At 42.2% G+C, this 19556-nt stretch overlaps 1 protein-coding gene and 1 pseudogene across 3 annotated transcripts in view; one reads left to right on the forward strand and one right to left on the reverse strand.

Annotated features, from left to right (window-relative positions):
- Positions 1 to 19556, reverse strand: part of LOC147200870 (receptor-type tyrosine-protein phosphatase gamma-like) — a 365530-nt gene that overhangs the window by 149976 nt on the left and 195998 nt on the right. The gene's annotated exons all lie outside the window — the stretch shown is intronic.
- On the forward strand, positions 12226 to 13843 carry LOC147200872 (general transcription factor II-I repeat domain-containing protein 2B-like; annotated as a pseudogene).

The following is a 19556-nucleotide window of genomic DNA, read 5'->3' on the forward strand; positions in this document are numbered from 1 at the left end:
GAGTAAGATGTAGTGGTGGATGTCCTTTGGCCACATCCAATGCTGATGACCGCCGTGAACAATGCTCTGAGACACCGGAGAATGAGGCACGTTTAAGGGAGGTGAGAAACGTGTCATGTCAGACCATTCACAACTGTTTACATCAGCGTGGCCTGACCACACCACCAGGTACAGGCTTCTCTTGCATGGGGCGAGGAGCATTAAGCTGGACGAGGGACCAGTGGGCCTCAGTGCTGTTCTCGAATGAAAATCGATTCACGCTAAGCAGAAATGATAGCCGTCAACAATGTTGGAGACGTCAAGGAGAGCGCTACGCATCCGCCACTGTTGTCATCAGACAAGCTTTTGGTGGTGACAATGTTAGTGTGGGCAAGTGTGTCCGGTTAGTACAGAACTGCCCTACACTTTGTGAATGGTACAGTGAGAAAGCTGAATAACATGATTAACCCAGTGATTGTGCCCCTAAATGAACAACACTGGCCTAATTTCATCTTCATTGACGACAATGCTCCAGCTCTTTGAGTTTGCATAATCAGAGAACAGCTGTTGGAGACTAGTTTATCTCAAATGGAATGGCCTGCACTTTCTCCAGACCTGAATCCGATTGAAAACATGTGGGATCAGCTGAGACGTCGTGTTGAGCCTCGGAACTCTTGCACCTCAGAACATCACAGACCTGAGGGCTGCCCTTCAAGAAGAGTGGGATGCCGTGTCTCAGCCGACAATAAGTCGACTTGTGAACAGCATGAGACGTCGTTGTCAAGCTGTAATTGATGCTCAAGGGTACATGACGAGTTATTGAGATGTTGATTGATGTCTGTTGTGGTGCACCCACATATACACTCCAGATGAGTCAGTGCCTTGCCAGTCATATCCCTGCTCAATAGTGTTTAAAAAATGGCAGAAAGCACAACACAATCAGGAAGGAAAATAAAACATTTCACATCATCCCTTCATATATATACATACATATGTCAACTATCTCTTTCTGATATATGCACACACTGGACAATGTGCCTTGCAAAATGGCAACAACTTATTCTAACTAAAACCGTCAGTGTATAATACCTGAAATATTTACTGATTTTAATGAAGCCATTCTAGAAAAAAAAGAGACTTAATCAAACTGGAACAATCATCATAAACACAGGAGGTGGTTGATTCCAGCCCTTGAAGGTCACGTTCCAGTATGGGCTATTTATAAAACAGCCGACATACAAGATGAATGTCTTTACTTTACATTTATCTTATTAAAAAAAATTATATATATATATATATATATATATATACACAGCAAGTAAATATAGATAAACATTTTTTTTCCAGTTCTTACTGTATTTTAGTGTGTGAAGAGCATGTAGGACACTCCAACACACTGTTAAATGGACTGCATGTAAGTGGTTGTATTGTCAAAAGCACTCAACAGTATTACCCTTCCTGTCATTCACCTACTGTATACATAAATACACTCAAACACAGATGGCAGTGGCTCTCAAGCAACGATCTCATTGCAGGAAATAAGTGGTTGACAGTCTTGTTTCAAGGACACTTAGACACAAGCTTCAGATCTCAGCAGATGGTTTCATTCCAAAGCATGTTTATGAAAGACCTTTTTTCTTCCACTTTGGGCAGAACGGTTTAATCAGTTGTGAACAGATCTGTCAAGGATCACATGTCACAGAAGTCTCTTGTTATCAAACAATGGTTAAAAAAATACAAGTGCCTGGACAGAATACCTCGGACTGCTTTCATGCAGTGCCAAGTGTCTCCTGGGACAATTCTGCTGCTTCAGGATGAAAATGTAAAGTAGGCAGTACTCTGGGAGAGCTGACAATGCTGTCATGACCCCGCTGAGAGTGTTGCAAAAACTGGGCCCAGCAGGCAGTGATCCGCCCCCGAGGGAGTGACAGATCTGAAGTGACACAAGCAAGGCTTTTTTGTGAAAACGTACAACAAATGCACCCTACGGCGCAACCGTCCTTGCTAAGAGCAAAGAATGAAGACATCAAGAAGGTCTGATGCAGTTTCTCTCTCACGAGTCCACAACACTATAGCTTCAAATTCCCTGTCCTCTGTCAAAGCTGGACAATGGTTGTCCATTGTAGAAGGCCAGACATTGTAGTGCTGCTTGCCACAGTTGCAACACACATGCTGCCTTTCATCTAAATCAGTGCAACAGAGGGAAAATGTGGGGAGGAAGCTGAACAAACTGGGTTAGTTATAAGGTAATGTTCAGAGCACACTGTGATCTCAATCTATCTTAGAAACCCAACTGAAATGCATTATATGAGGAATGACCTGGGGAGTAAGCTGCGTTTTTTTCAATTTCATGAGTGTTACTTTTTCATGAAAATGAGGAGGGCTAAAAAAAGAAGAAAAATAAATAAGTCGACATGGTTGCACCTATCAGTTGCAATATTAAAAAGAAATAATAATAATAATAATTGTTTCCGTACTCAGAAACTGGAGCGACATCCAATTTCCCACAAGGCAACATCAGGCTTTTAAAGAATTGTTTGAATTGAATTGATTTGAATTGAATACAACTTTATTGTCAAATGTGCTGTACGTTTGTGTAACATACATTTTTTTTGTGCCATTGAGACAGGCAGGAAATAATGACAGTATGTTATGAATGCAATGAGCCTTGTCTCAGGGCAAGGTCAATCATAAATGAACAGCATGAAAAAATATGGAAGTGGATCATTGTATTCATCATTCATGTCGCAAGGTTGAATACAAAGTGTAACATGAGAGCAAATACAAGATGACAGAAGTAGACTATGAAAATATAGTGACTGGTAAGAATACTGAGGATGCACACCTCAGATCAATAGAGAAGTGCAAGCCCACTTAACATTATACAATACGGTTATCGACAAAGCAGTTACTGTAGATCAGGCATGAGCAACTGGCAACGAGCGGGCTGCATATGCTCCCACCCTCGCTCAGTGAGGCTCACAAGTATTTGGATGCCATGTGAATCAAGTGCAACTTGTAATGACTCAAATAACACACAACGGGAGATCTAAAAACGGGAGTAGCTTATTATCCGTTGCCCATATTCAGGCAGGAAAGTGAAGCCATAGTGTAAACTGGCCATACCACAGGTCAAATGGTCTGATGGAGCGGCGGTACACAGTGGCAGGCTAGCCACCCTTTCATTATCATGTCCTGTCACAGGCACACACCCCTTGGTAGGATAAGCGTATCAAGTAATGGATGGATGGATGGATGTATTCTGCTTTAATTTATATTTAACACAACATCCCAACTTCATTAGAATTGTGTTTGTATATTTTATGTGTTAAGTGGTCCAAATTCTATGTAAATGAATAAAATTGTATGCTGTTACCCTTGAAACCAAATTTTCATTAACGGTCCTAAATTAGCAGTGACAAAATGTAATCTAGTGATGAAGAGCGTTAAAAATAATGATGACGGGGTGATGGACTGACATACTGAAGGGACTGGGCCAGACTGAAGAAAGACGGACTCATGATGATGGATTTCCGGGTCCGCTGCTGATAAATGACGGAAGTGCACAAATGTGCCCACCATTGCTATTGATAAAAGTGCTCATGTCTTAGTCTACCACATCACATTTGTCTGCAGAACTATCCAAAATAACAAAGTGCTTTGATGCACACATCTCTTTGACTTTGAGCTCTTACAGTTTTACCATTTTAAACAGAAGCAAAGGAATTTAACTGAATTCACTTTTAATTTTTTTAATAATTCCTTAAATGGATATTCAACTTACCCTCTGTTGTATAAATACTTTGTATTGGACACCACACAGAGAGCCAGACTACAGACATGCAGGCAGGGATTCAGCATGAAAGAGCCACGCAAACTCTGCTCTGCCACTTGAGCTGAGGGAAAGAAGAATACCTTGCACAGGAGCACAGTGACAGAGACCACCAACTATCCAGTATTTCTCCATCAATTAATTGCCATTTTTACATTATCATCAGCAGCGGGACCAAGACAGATATCCTTATTGATAAGTTACTGCCACTGCAAATTTGACATGGCTCACTGGTCGTCTCTGAACCACTCATATTAAGCCTAAGATTCAACCAATAAGAATTAATATAACTATTAATACCATATTGGCCCGAATATAAGACTGTGTTTTTTGCATTTAAGTAAGACTGAAAAAGTGGGGATCGTCTTATATTCGGGGTCTAGATATTATACCCATTCACGACGCTAGATGGCGCCAGATATCATTGAAGCGATTGCTGAACTTGACTTCACAGGCAACCCCTGCCACAAAGAATTAAAATAAAAATAGCGGTAACAAGGAAAAGAGAAGAAAATAATAGATAAGAGAAAATGGAGAAACGTAGTGACAATCTGGAGAAAGGTGGGTCGATGATCGGCCAGGTTAACCGGCAGCTGAGGAGAAGTTATGATGTAATTTACATTTCAAAAACCAGAAGCCATTCATTTCCGAATGTGGTTGCACTTTAGATTTGAATGAGGCAAAATAGCCTGCCCTTTCTCTCAAATATATTGTTATAATCATTTGTTTCAGATGTACTGAAATTATTTTCTGTATAAAAATGAATTTGGTGTTCAAAGTCTTGAAAAAGAGGGGCCGTCTTATATTCAGGGCCGTCTTATATTCAGGCCAATATGGTAATTATCATTTTTCACATTCATTTTTTCTATTTATTTTTACAGTTGTTTTGTTTAACCTTACATTAGAAAATTAACAGATAACAATAAAATATATATATATTGTGACGGAATTACACACGGGGTATATTGCGCTGCAGTTCAAGTGTGTCACCGCGATTCAGCGCACTAAAATAATGCAGCTCAGTCACTCAGCTTTACTGCAGTTAGGCTGTGCAGCCTCAATTTAAAGTCAAGTCAGGCGACACGATGGGCCACCTTCCGTGGGACACCTTCAAAATAAAAGCTAGGTAAGGCATCAGGTGTTCATTTGAGAACTATGCAAACGTTTTTATGAACCCTATGTATTTTATTATTACATATTTTATTTAAAAAATATGATTGCACTTTATAGAGCTTCTACTGGTGTATTAACCATTGCAGAACAAAATAAATACCAGTGGTGTGCTGTATGTACATTTGCATTTCATTACAATGCATAAATAAATAAAAACATAAATAAATGCATCCATACATACATACTTAAATACATACATAAATAAACAAACAACTCTCCTTTTGGGGCATTAGGGGTATATGTTAAGAGTCTGCCATTCAGGTGGTGTGGATAAAGTATCTGTGCCTTTCACGATTATGCCCGTTCCTGACTGAAACTGAGTCTCGTCAGCAGCACCCATTTATGTAAGGGGTGTCCATACTTTTTAAAAGGAAGGGCATATACAAGATCGGCACGGTGGTTGATTGGTTAGCATGGCAGCCTCTCAGTGCAGAGGTCATGGGTTCGATTCTGGGCCCCACCCTTCCTGTGTGGGGTTTGCATGTTCTCCCCATGCCTCTGTGCGCTTTCTCTGGGTACTCCGGTTTCATCACAAATTACAAAAACATGCATAGTAGTTAATTGATCACTCTATATGTGCCCTGCGATTGGCTCTGTGTGTGCCCTGCGATTTGCTGGCAATTAGTTCACGGTGTACCCCACTGATTGCCCTAAATCAGCTGGGATACGCTCCAGCACGCCTGCGACACTCATGAGGATGAAGCGGTCCAGATGATGGATGATGGATGGATGGATGGATGGGCAGATACAAAAGAAATAAAATGTGAGATTAAATGGACACTTATTCAATGGATATTCCTATATTGTAATTCATTAAACAAATTAAAAGCAATCCATTCAGAAATGTTACATTGTTTTAATATATAATGTATTTCTTTTCAAAATCTGCTCCATCACAGCTTTCTGTTAAAAGTGATAAGGCAAATAATTAAGGATTTTGGCCCTGTATCCCACTAGAACAGTTAAGGTTAAGAACCACTGCACTAGAATAATGGAGTACAGGAATAGTACTCCACATTCAGAAACAAAACAGTTTGCGTTTTAAACAGAATTATCTTTGTGAAAAGCTGTGAATATTTTTGTAAATTCGCTTCTATGCATCTTTGCATCAACAGATACACTCCATATAAAATTATCAATCAAAATTTATTATTTTCATGAGCGATCGTAGTGGTCATAGTTGTCACAATTTAAAATAAAATATATAGGGTTATGGGGCGGCCCGGTATTCCAGTGGTTAGCACGTCGGCTTCACAGTGCAGAGGTACCGGGTTCGATTCCAACTCCGGCCTCCCTGTGTGGAGTTTGCATGTTCTCCCCGGTGCCTGCGTGGGTTTTCTCCAGGTGCTCCGGTTTCCTCCCACATTCCAAAAATATGCGTGGCAGGCTGATTGAACACTCTAAATTGTCCCTAGGTGTGAGTGTGAGCGTGAATGGTTGTTCGTCTCTGTGTGCCCTGCCGTTGGCTGGCAACCAGTTCAGGGTGTCCCCCGCCTACTGCCCGGAGACAGCTGGGATAGGCTCCAGCACCCCCCGCGACCCTCGTGAGGATCAAGCGGTTCGGAAGATGAATGAATGAATATATAGGGTTATGGTGAGTGTCAGAAGATAGTTTGACTTTATTCTGAGGGCAGCTAAAAAAAAAATGGCCACACATGATCTCTGCACCATAGTGAAAGGTTTTACATCCATTTAACTCAAATACTCTGCTAACACCCCATATTATCAAAATAACCGGACTCTACACAGCTGTCCACATGTGGCAGATTGTGTCTTCGATGGAAATAATGTGTTGTTTGACCCAAAACATCTTTCGTCGGCCCCCTGGAAGCTCCAGGCCATCTGTGGAGGAGGAGATCCCCCAAGAAACTAAAATAAATATTGGAGCCATATTTCAGGAGAATTGATAGTGGGGAAGTGGGATCAATGGGAAAACGTCTCGCAAATAATGAAGGGGAAAACGTGATGCTGAAAGAAGTCCATGATTATAGATCGAGAACAGATTTATACGATGTTCTGTAGCAGCGGCACACCGAAAATGAGCAAGGTTACTTATGTGAAATATAAGATAAGCAGTCCACGGGACAGCCTGTGGCAATGTTCTGATTGCATCAGCACCTCCGGACCAAACACAAGAGACATGCTGACATAAGGAAGTATTGCTTCTACTCAGAGCTCTTGTGAAAACACCTCTGTGTATGTCCTTTTCAGATGAACAGTATGCAGACTTGAAAGGAGTCTGTGAACAAACAATTTAGAAATGTGACATTAGGAAGCACATCAAGGAAAGGCTTTGTTTTGATCCCATTTTTAAAACATATTCATTTGCTTCAAAAGGAAGTTTAATTTACCCCCTACAGCATGCTTTTATTTCACACAACACAGAAAAACAGACGTCACACATGCAGGCAGGAAAGGGGAGTGTGTCGGGGTTCATTGCCTTGCTCAAGGGTACATCAACAGTAGTCAGGATAAAGACTGGTACCGCTTCGGAATTTATTGTCCACTGTGGGACTCAAACACTTTCTCTCTGGTTCCAAAGCTCATAAATACCATTATTCGTTTGTTTGTAGGCGGAATTGTGCAAAAACTACACAACCAATTTCTGTGACTTTTTCAGGCACATTAACGTATTGGATTGGATAAACTTTATTGTCAAATGTACTGTATGTGTAACATACAGCACAGATGAAATTTCTTCCCGCTCAACATAAAACAAGAGGAGCCGCTGCGGGTGTCCGCGCCGCTATCAAAAGAAAAGTTAACAAAAAAAGAGACTGAATAATGCAAAACAACACATAAGACACAGACAATCGTGCACTCTTAACCACTTTCCTGCATACACTTTGTTGTCTGAAGCAGTTATAGATGAAAGAGGAGCGAATGAAAGTGTCATTTTCACCAGTGGATCAAAGACGTCATGCTGCAATGTGCACACGTCTGCCACAAGCTAAGCTTGAAGCAACAAGAAGCTGTAGCATCCATTCACGAAAAAGAGAGATTGGCTCTCTTCTCCTGTCCCATGTATGCTGGACTCAAGGGAAAAGGTCTTGCAGATGCAAATAATACACAGTAACCTCTCCCTCCATTGCAAGGAGGATGTTCCAAATCAGCGAGGCATGTTATGTAACATTTACGATCCTTTTTAAAATTGCCCTTAAAGACTCTATCAAACAATACTAACCTTTTTAAACACATATACAGAAGTAAGCAGTGATGCCGGTATTGCGCTCTTAAGCAATGTTACTTGCCGATATAAGATTTTTCATCTTAATGCCCCTTCAATCAAAAACGAATGCTCAGGCAGATTATCATTGCAAAATTTTTGGCGACAAGGGAGACAATATGGATCCCTGGCTCCGTTGTCCCATTGACCATGCCCTGCAACTCCTCCACTTGGGGCAGGATCTCATCCTCGACCTTTGAATGATCATTTGCATCATGTTTGTTGGGAGAGGGAGACATATAAAACAGACTCAAGTGGGGAGCTCAAGGATCGGACTTGGGCCCTCTGGTGTTGAGCTTCCGCACTGTTGCATGGCCAGGACGAAAACCCCAGTGACACCCCAAAGTTGGTCCTCCTTCTGAGAAATGGGGACAACTACCCCTGTCTGCCAATCCATAGACACGGCTCTCAATGGGATGACGACTCATGATGATGTTGCAGAAAGGTGCCAAACAAGACAGCCAACAACATCCAGAGCGTTTCGGAACTCTGGCTGGGGCTGATGCAGCCTGGGAGGCTGCCACATATGAGCTTTTTAACAAGCTCAAAACTGGAGATACATGGAATAGAGTCAAATTTAGTATGTCATAGCGGGTGGGTGTGTCATAACTAATTAATAACTTGGCCATCACTGGCTGATTCATTTTGTGTACAATTAACACACATATACATTATACTTATACTAATTGTGTTTACTTTTTTCTGTTTTTAATAAATCATATTTTTATTTTTCACTAATGATGGGTTCGGTGAATGTGCATATGAACTTGTTGGGTTCAGTACCTCTAACAAGGTTAAGAACCACTGCCCTAAGACCTGTTTGCTCTGGGTTACCTGACCGGTGGCATTAAGTGCCAGGCAACTCGGATGCTTGGATTACTGGTACAAACAAACCGCGACTCCAAAATAAGGTAATAGCTCAAGAAGGAATTTTAGAAAGGAGATAAAAAGAAAAACCTAAAATGTCTTTTGGACATATAACACTTTGAACAAAAGTAAACTATGCTAGGGCGGCCCGGTAGTCCAGTGGTTAGCACGTCGGCTTCACAGTGCAGAGGTACCAGGTTCGATTCCAGCTCCGGCCTCCCTGTGTGGAGTTTGCATGTTCTCCCCGGGCCTGCGTGGGTTTTCTCCGGGTGCTCCGGTTTCCTCCCTCATTCCAAAAACATGCATGGCAGGCTGTTTGGACGTTCTAAATTGTCCCTAGGTGTGAGTGTGGGCGTGGATGGTTGTTCGTCTCTGTGTGCCCTGTGATTGGCTGGCAACTGATTCAGGGTGTCCCCCGCCTACTGCCCGAAGACGGCTGGGATAGGCTCCAGCACCCACCGTGACCCTAGTGAGGATCAAGCGGTTCGGAAAATGGATGGATAAACTATGCTACATCTCAATATCATGTCAATGTATGACTGATTTTATCATCAAAAGCATGATGGAATTTTTCAGTTTTTGTTCAACATGTAATGTTCATACTGAGACAGAATGTTGATTTTTTTTATAGCTCTGGGTGAATGCATTGTATTTTGCAATAGAGTTCTTCAGACAAGAGCTAGCATATTCATATTACATAAAGCTAATGTATACTGTAATTCACACTGAACCCCCACAATTTCCAGGGGACAGAGACCGAGCCTTGCCGCGAATCATGTGATGCTCTCCCAAAAGGGATGGAAAATAAATGTGCCGATAGATGGCACAATACGGTAGCAAAGCACTACTTATGTCTAAATGTAATGCCTCAATATACCTCAACATTCTTAATGACAAATTTTGTTTTGGTCTGAATACATAAATAGGAAATAGGTGAGCTTGTCATTAAATAATGGAGGAAAAAAACCCTAACTAATATATGCTATGAGCCAAATTTGTGAAGATCAAACCACAAACTTGCGATCTATGGGGTGTCACCAATGCAAAAATCTGCTTGAAGCTACACTATATTAAGGGATGGCCACATCGCTGGCCAAGTTCATTTAAGGATGAAAAAATGGATAGTGTGTCCGCCCTGACAATTTGACTGCATGTCCTTATGATGAAACAATATACAAAAACGAGATTCAGCATCAACACCGACGTTTATAGAAGCGAGAAATTACTTTTCAGAGGTGATGTGAAAAATAAAACAAATTCACACCACAGGCACTGAACGGTTTGAGACAACAGTGCCAAGAAATGAAAACCATTACCTATTGTTATCATTATTCATCTGATGATTTAGGGGCAGGGATGCACTTTCCATTTCCCACACAGCAAAGGTTGATGGGAAATAAAATCCCATTCATCAATGACACATCTTTATCTATGATACCTGCGGCAAGGCAAAGAGAGAGTGTTTGAGGTACACGCACACACATGCTCACGGCCCTCCTAGTGTGTGCTAATTTACAGTGCCTCTCTTATCTCGGCAGGTGGGTAAAAGCTTGCCGAGGAAGTTCTGAAGCCACACGCATTGTATGTGCAAGTGTTCCCTTTCCTCTCAATCATCCTACCCTTTGCTCCTCTCATTTATCACATTTGGAATGTTTGGAAGGGGATGGAGATAAAAATGGAGATGGGCAAAATGCCTTTAAACTGAGTGGAGAGCAGCATCTTCTGTAACTAGCACATACATCGAAACTATAACAAAATTTACTTTAGAATTTGTGTCTTCCTATCGCAGAGGCAATACACTGTAAGCCTTTGTTATAAATTTGAAAGTCTTTGCTGTAACAATACAACCCAGCAATTAACTGTATTTTGCTACCAGTATAATAAAATAGAACGTAATGCCCCATTGGAGAAAAAACACACACACACACACACACATATCCATCCATCTTCCGATCTGGTTATCCTCACAAGGGTCGCGGGGGTGCTGAAGCCTAGCCCAGCTGTCTTCGGGCAGTAGGCAGGGGACATCCTGAACCGGTTGCCAGCCATTCGCAGGGCAAACATAGACGAACAACCATCCATGCTCACACACCTAGGGACAAATTAGAGTGTTCAATCAGCCTGCCGTGCATGTTTTTGGAATGTGGAAAGAAACCAGAGTACCCAGAGAAAACCCATACGGGCCCGGGGAGAACATGCAAACTCCACACAGGGAGGCCGGACCTGGAATTGAACCACTGGAACACCGGGCCACCCTATCTCTCTCTCTTCTTATATATATATATATATATATATATATATATAGAGCATTTTATGCATAATCGCTATCAACGGTTAATGTCATGATCCGCGTAATCTATCAATTGAACGCTTCACAAGGTGTGATTGTGAATGTGTATGGTGGTTTGCAGAGGTTTGTCCATGAGTGACCTTTCACCAGTATTTCAGGTCTGCCCAGTCAGTCGTCATGACAATGGACCTACCAGTAGGACGTCACACGCAGGTTGGGCCCCCCTGACACGCAGCCAAATTAAAAAAATAAAACTGATGTACACCTTTTCAGTCCCACAGACCGCAATGACATGTGTCTTATTGTTTTTATTTCAACAATCCCCAGCTGAGCGTGTTTGAGTCTGTTGTTTTTATTTGATTTTTTTCCCCCTTCATTTTGCTGCATGTCTGCTTGTGTGCCTGCGTGCGACGTGGAAATGATGTTCTCGACTCCGACTGGCTGACGCCGACGAGGGACAGACTGGGTTCATGTGGGTTGGCCTGAAATACTGATGTCAGCTCACTGACAGACTGACAATGCCCACCTCTGGTAGTAGTAGTCAGTGTGTTCAAAGTGTACACCGCTGACTGTCCAAAGCAGGGGTGGGCAAACTACGGCCCGCGGGCCAGATCCGGCCCGTTGGGCTTTTTAATCTGGCCCGACGAAGATTGGTTCAGAATACAGTACAAGGTTTGATGTGAATTCTGCAATTTATTTCATTTTGACTTGCAATGATGGGCGTTCAACACCAGGTGGCGCTGTGACTTGAATTTGCAGTGCAGAGAGAGAGAGAGAGAGAGAGAGAGAGAGAGAGAGAGATTTCCAATTCAGTAATCGCTCTACTTCTACTGGTTAGATCGCAAGCCATCTGCAGCAATGTCAAAGAAAAGAAACGTCGACAGTGAGTGCCGGGTGTTTAAGAAGGTATGGACGCCTAAATACTTTTTTTTACCGAAGTCCGATCCAAGGCTGTGTCTTATATGCCAAGAAACTGTTGTGGTTTTAAAAAAATACAACATCAGCCGTCACTTTTCCACGAAGCATGCTAATTACGCCAGCAACCTTTCAACACAAGAACGTACAGCTACCGCTGACAGGTTGCTAGCAAGTTTGCAGGCTCAACAAAACACCTTTATTCGATCAACTTCCATCCAAGAAGCATGCACGATGACAAGTTTTTTACTGGCATTCAAACTAGCAAGAGCCAGCAAGCCTTTCTCCGAAGGGGAGTTTCTTAAAGAGTGCATGTGAGAGACAGCAAGTATTTCATGTCCTCAGAGCAAGAACAAATTTGAAAAATTTAGCTTATCACGCAGGTCAGTGACTCGCCGGATTGAAGTAATTGATGAACACTTAATGAGCAAACTAAACAAAAAAGTGGAGAGATTTTCATTATATTCTTTGGCACTGGATGAAAGCAACGATGTTAAGGACACCGCTCAGATCTTAATTTTTATTCGAGGGATTAATGAGAATTTCGAGATTACGGAGGAGTTTTTGGATATGGAATCCCTGAAAGGAAAACACGAGGAGAGGATTTATTTAACAGCGTGTCAGCGGTCATACAGAGGCACAAGTTACCTTAGAGAACGCTCAGCAACGTTACCACAGACGGATCACCGAATCTGACAGGAAAAAATATAGGGATGCTGAAGAGAATTCAGGACACGGTGAAAGAGGACAACCCTGAGCAGGAGGTAATTTTCCTACACTGCATAATTCACCAGGAAGCACTGTGTAAATCAGTGCTGCTGCTTGACCACGTAGTGAAGCCAGTTGTGAAACTTGTCAATTTTATTCGCGCGAGGGGACTTCACAATCGTCAATTTATTCATTTCCTTGAAGAAGCTGACGCTGATCGCACGGACTTATTGTACCATTCTAATGCCCGCTTGTTAAGTTTGGGAAAGTATGTCAACGTGTGTGGGAGCTCAAATGGGAGATTATTTCATTTTTAGAGCAATTTGAGAACAGTGACAAGTTTCCTGAGCTGAATGACACAGATTGGCTTTGTGATGTTGCTTTTACTGTGGACCCACTGACACATATGAACGAACTGAATATGAAGCTCCAAGGGAAAAAACAGTTTGTGCATGAAATGCAAGCAAACATCAAAGCCTTCAAAAGCAAGCTGATTTTATTTTCGAAGCAAATGTCAGCCAAGTCATTTGCTCATTTCCCCACACTGGCTACGTTAATGGAGGCACCACAACATGTGAAAAAATACTGAAAATCACTGGATGACCTGCATGAGGAATTCTGCCGTCGCTTTTGTGATTTTGAAAAAATTGACAGGGCACTTCAGCTGGTGTCATGTCCCTTCTCACAAGACCCGGAAACAGTGCCACAGGAGTTGCAGTTGGAACTGATAGATCTCCAATGTGACATGATGTTAAAGGATCAGTTCCACTCCCTGAAACTGGATGAGTTTTATGCTTCGTTAAGTGCAGCCAAATTTCCAAACATCCAGAAGATGGCGCTGCTTTTAGTGTGATGAACACCAACAAAGCACCCCACAGATCCCAGATGAGTGATGAACACCTCAGATCTGTTCTGAGAATTGCGACAACACGATTACAACCAGACTTTTATGCACTGGCTAAAATGGGTGAGCAACAACACTGCTCCCATTAAAAAGTATGTTAATACTTCAATGCTTTTGTTCTGTTTATGTTTAATATGTTAATAAATCTATCTTGTGCTGACTTGGCCCGTCTATCAAATTTTAAAAGTCAATGTGGCCCCTGAGCCAAAAAGTTTGCCCACCCCTGGTCTAGAGAATGCCCTTCGTCCGCCAGAATGACAGGCAAGGTGTAGTGTGGTCTGGCAAATTCCAATATTTTGTAGGCTAAACTTGCCCCCAGCATGAAAATGAAGATGTGGCACTTTCTACTCACATTGCACCTGCCTATGAAACTGGGGCCCATTAAGACACACACACACACACACACACACACACACACACACACACACACACACACACACACACACACACACACATAGGAAGAGGCTCTCCAGTTTAAGTTATGTGTGATAGATGTGCTTGGCATATCAAACAGAGCATTACAGTTTAAAACAGCAGGTATGGGAATAGTAAATCCCTACTTGATCAGGCCATTCTAGGGCCCCATTATGCTACAATTACGAAATGGAAAGGCTTGTAAATCACACATCATTCATGGGGAAACAGTGCACAAACCCTTCTTTTCCTCGCCGCCCACTAAAATATGGGTAGAGGTTGCACCCCAAAAAAACATGAGGGGGATGGGGAACAAGCCGAACTGAAATGAATTCAGTAATTGAACGAGACAATGAACGATCTGAATGAAGATATGGAAACAAAAATAATGGAAGATTAGATCATAAAAATGCCTGTTCGGTTAAATTAAGAATCAGAGTTGCCCATAGGTCTGAACAGTTGTGGACAAGCAATACCCGTACAGGTAACGGATGGCTCAATGGAAGAGACAAAGTTAAATTCAGACAAAGTTTAGCTGAGTCACACAGTTGACTGGTGTTGTTGTTGTTTTTTTTTTTTCTGAGCAATATGAATTTGAGCTTGCGTGTATTCAGTCCATGTGGGAAAACCACATCACACAAAGACTGAATTGAGGTCAGTTGATGAGGGAAAGCTGTATTACACAACTTTTTAGAAAAGGGCTTTACTTTTACTTTTGACAGTATTCTAACCAGGTCCTCTCAAAGTTTGTCTTGAATTCAAATTTGAAAGGACTAAAGGGGAAGTCATGTGAAGTCATGCGGAATGGGCCAGCGCCACTCGGTCACTACGGATTGCATGTAGCTGGGTTTCTCAAATTGTTTACACCAGGATGATCAACATTAAACTAGAGTGGCACAGTGGGTTTAAGTGTTCATGGAAAAAAAACCAAAATACAACAACAACATGGCAGAGGTATTTTCCATAATTATACTTATTTGACATTACTGCACGGAATGCAAGACAATGTAGTATCATGCAGTCTGCAGCATTTTACTCAGACCACGGTTCGCACACATTTTGTAAGAAAATGAAACAGCTGTACTTCAATAATGGTTCGATCAATATTTCACGAAACAGTTAAATAGAAATTATCCATCCATCCATCCATTTTCTGAACAGCTTTATCCTCACAAGGCCTATCTCAGAGACGAACAACCATCCGCGCTCACACTTACACCTAGGGACAATTTGGAGTGTTCAATCAGCCTGCCATACATTTTTTTGGAATGTCAGAGGAAACCAGAGTACCCGAAATGAAACCACGCAGGCCCGGGGAGAACATGCAAACTGCACACAGGGAGGCCGGAGACGGGATCGAACCCACAATCTCTGCACTGTAAGGTCAACGCGCTAACCACTGGACCACCAGGCCGCCCAATAGAAATTATGTAAATATTAAACATTTAAACAGGCTGCATTCATAGCCACAAGTAAAAATCCCAATCTTCAATGATTGCAGGTACCACATTAGAGAGCCCCGCGTAGTATAAGTGGAACCGCATCTTGAGAATCACTGGCACATTGTTCAGTACCGCGTTATGTGTTAAACGGTGCCCACCAAGCATTCAATGCAGCCTGGTCATCCCACAAGAGGCATTCTCCCCATCTGTGATTACTTCTCATGGGTTCTTCTTCGGCAGCCCGGTAGTCCAGTGGTTAGCACGTCGACTTCACAGCGCAGAGGTACCGGGTTCAATTCCAGCTCCGGCCTCCCTGTGTGGAGTTTGCATGTTCTCCCCGGGCCTGCGTGGGTTTTCTCCGGGTACTCCGGTTTCCTCCCACATTCCAAATACATGCTTGGCAGGCTGATTGAACTCTCTAAAATTGTCCCTAGTTGTGAATGTGAGCGTGGATGGTTGTTTGTCTCTGTGTGCCCTGCGATTGGCTGGCAACCGATTCAGGGTGTCCCCCGCCTACTGCCCGAAGACAGCTGGGATAGGCTCCAGCACCCCCCGCGACCCTCGTGAGGATCAAGCTGTTCGGAAAATGGATGGATGGATGGGTTCTTCTTATTTCCCCATGTCTGGTATTTGGAGTTTTTTTCTTTGCCTCTTGGGAGGGGGAGGTGGGGTTTACATCTGGGGATGTTAATGTTTGTCAACCGTGGCCCTGTGAAGTCCTTTGGGACTCTGGTGATTTCGGGCTTGCAACACTTGCAAAGCTTTCATTTTCTTTTTTTTCTGAATGGTTAAACTCTATTAGTGATTCTTGTAGCACCATTTTTAAAAGTCTGAATATCTATCGCAAAACCAATCATAGATTTTGCAAAACCTAAAAGCACAAACTCTGTTTTGTAGTGACTGTAATTTTTGTTGTAAGTTTTGTGTTGACCACTGTTTTATACACCAAGTGGTCAACACACTCCTTGCAAAGTATACCCATTTATGGCTATTATTTACACTATTCTGCCAACCGTCTGGCCACTCTGTCAAAGGAGAACTGTCGTAAATAATTACTTCACTTTGCAATCAGCCTGACCACGATAACCCACAGGTAAGTTCTTGGTGTGGAGTACAATCGAGGGAGCAGGAAGAAGTGAGAAGAATTGAGAATTAGATGAGGTTGAGGAACAAGATTTGGAGGTGAAGAACCAAGAGGGAGAGGAGGGGGAGGGGAGAAGAAAGAAAGAAATAGAATTACTGATGACATCAGAGCTAAAATTGTGGACCATGTAATCAACCATAGAATGACCCCGAAGAACAACACAATGTAGGCTGAGTTTTTATTCTTTCTCTCTCTATCTCTTATCACTCAGTGAAATTACATATATATTTTTTAAGGGTCGTGTTTCGGCATGAAAAAAACAGTTTGGTGTTTGCTTTGATGTTCACGGTGAATCCAGTCAACATCTTGAACTAAACTATTTGAAATTTGGATCCTTGTGTGTTTACAGAACTATGACCAATGTAAGATCTCAAACCGACGTAGCCTGCCGTGCGCACAGAGAAAGAAAAAGACATGCGTTTTTCAGTGTTCCCATGAGTGCGTAGTTGTAGCTAATATGATGGCTTGTGTTCATTGTCCAGTCATCCATCCATTTTCTGATCTGCTCATCCTCACAATGGTCATGGGACATGCTGCAGCCTATCCCAGTTGTTTTCGGACAGCAGGCGGGGGAAACCCTGAACTGATTACCAGCCTATCGCAGGGCACACACAGATGAATATCTGCACTCACACTTACACCTAGGGACAATTTAGAGCACTCCATTAACATGCCACACATGTTTTGGGAATATGGGAGGAAACCGGAGTACCCGGAGAAAACCTACGCAGACCCGGGGAGAACATGCAAACTCCCCACAGGGAGTCAAACCCTGCCCCTCTGCACAGTGAGGCAGATGCGCTAACCAGTCATCCTTTCCTTGTTCATTGTATGACGCAAAAATATAATTTTTACAAAGATTTAAAGAGTCACGTAAGACTTATTTGCTTTTGCAAGATACCTACCTACATTTTGTCAATGGAGTGAAAAGGTTTTGTTTAGTTTGTGTGTGTGTGTGTGTGTGTGTGCGGGTGAGTGCGCGCGCACTCTTAATCACAAGCAGCACAATTCTACCTGACCCATTTCCATTGTCACCATTCAAATGATTTCCTTCTAATAGCGTACATCATAAACATGATGTGAAACGTTATGTTCTTCTCAGATTAAACGGGCTGCTCTCTTTTTCTGTTGTCCACAATGTGTTCATATGTGTGTGGGATTATGTGAGCAAGTGTATTTGTATGTTTGTATATTACTTTTTCATTCTTCTTCGGCAGAGATAGCATTGCGATATGTGGCAGTAGGCAAACAAGGGCAATATGAAAGTGCTACAGAGGGCACACTCAGTGAGCCTTCCAGCTGTTTCCCCCCCCCATTATTATTAAACTAGTCTCTCAGTATAATAATATTTCTCTTTCAAATCATAAAACAATTCCCAGAAAACAGTGAACTGTTGTATTTCTCAAAATTGTTTGAAGTTACTTCGACTACATGATTAAACTCACCGATGTGAACCTTGCACACATAATCTGTAAAGTGTGTATGTGTAATGTAATGGTCAGGTCAACTTTGCTTTTATGATGGAAAGGTAACCACTGCCTTATAGAAGAAAGGGTTATTGTTTGAGGTCTAAACGTTTTTTGTTGTTTTTTTAATACCTGTTCCTAGACAGGACTCCGAAATATATAGATAGATAGGTGGAGAGTATAATTTTATTGACAGTGATACTTTGATAACATACAATATACTCAACATGAACAGGATATGAACGTTTTGATTTGCATGCAGTATGATCAGGGTGAATCTTCATGCTCCTTTTATCTTCACTGTGCAAAAAAAGAAAGAATCATGCTAACATCAAGACCACTGTTGTCTGTTTTTTGGAAAAACATTTGCTGGAGTGATCAGAAACGTTCCTAAATATAATGATCATATCATGTTGGCAGCACTGCGGACACAAGTCGTAGGTTTTGCTTGCTACCTTGCTTGTACTTTGTTGCGGTGGTAGCTCCCGTGGTCGCGGGTCTTTGTCAATAGATACACTGTGGAAAAGCAGCGGAAGCCTAATTGCGCTAATTTTCTCCGCTCAATTAAAAACAGATCTGTTGTAAACACGCTGCCTGTGAAGGCGCAAAACAACAAGGACAGATAATGTTGGTCAAAAAATGTCACAGCCAAAAACACTTGAGGTTTACATGCACATTAAACATTAAATCAGGCATGTCCAGGTCCGGCCCTTGAAGGCCGCTCTGCTGCGTGTTTTTGATGTCTGTTGTACTCCAACACCACTGAATTGTTACTCTGCCTAGATTGCCGCACGTGTCATCTCTTATGATTGGTCCATTTGATCACAATGTGATGACGTAGAAGTCAGCTTTCCCCGGCTAGGTTCCTCAACACACAAGGCCTTTTTATAAAGTCAAGTCAAGTACAACTTTATTGTCAAATGCGCTGTAAGTGCAACATACAGCACAGATGAAATTTCTTCCCTCTCAACCAGACAAGAAGAGGAGCCGCTGCGGGTGCCCGCGCCTCCATCAAAAAGGACAATTAACATAAGATTACAAAATAATACAAAACAACACACAAGACAGACAGTCGTACAATCTTAACCACTTTTCCTGCATACACTTTGTTGTTTGAAGCAGTTATAGATGAAAGAGGAGCGAATCAAAGTGTTTTTTTCACCAGTGGATCAAAGCCGTCATGCTGAAACTGTGCA

Source organism: Hippocampus guttulatus, chromosome 8 (genome assembly GCF_054856545.1).
Source record: "Hippocampus guttulatus isolate MCC_2025c chromosome 8, RoL_Hgut_1.0, whole genome shotgun sequence".
NCBI classification, from domain to species: Eukaryota; Metazoa; Chordata; class Actinopteri; order Syngnathiformes; family Syngnathidae; genus Hippocampus; species Hippocampus guttulatus.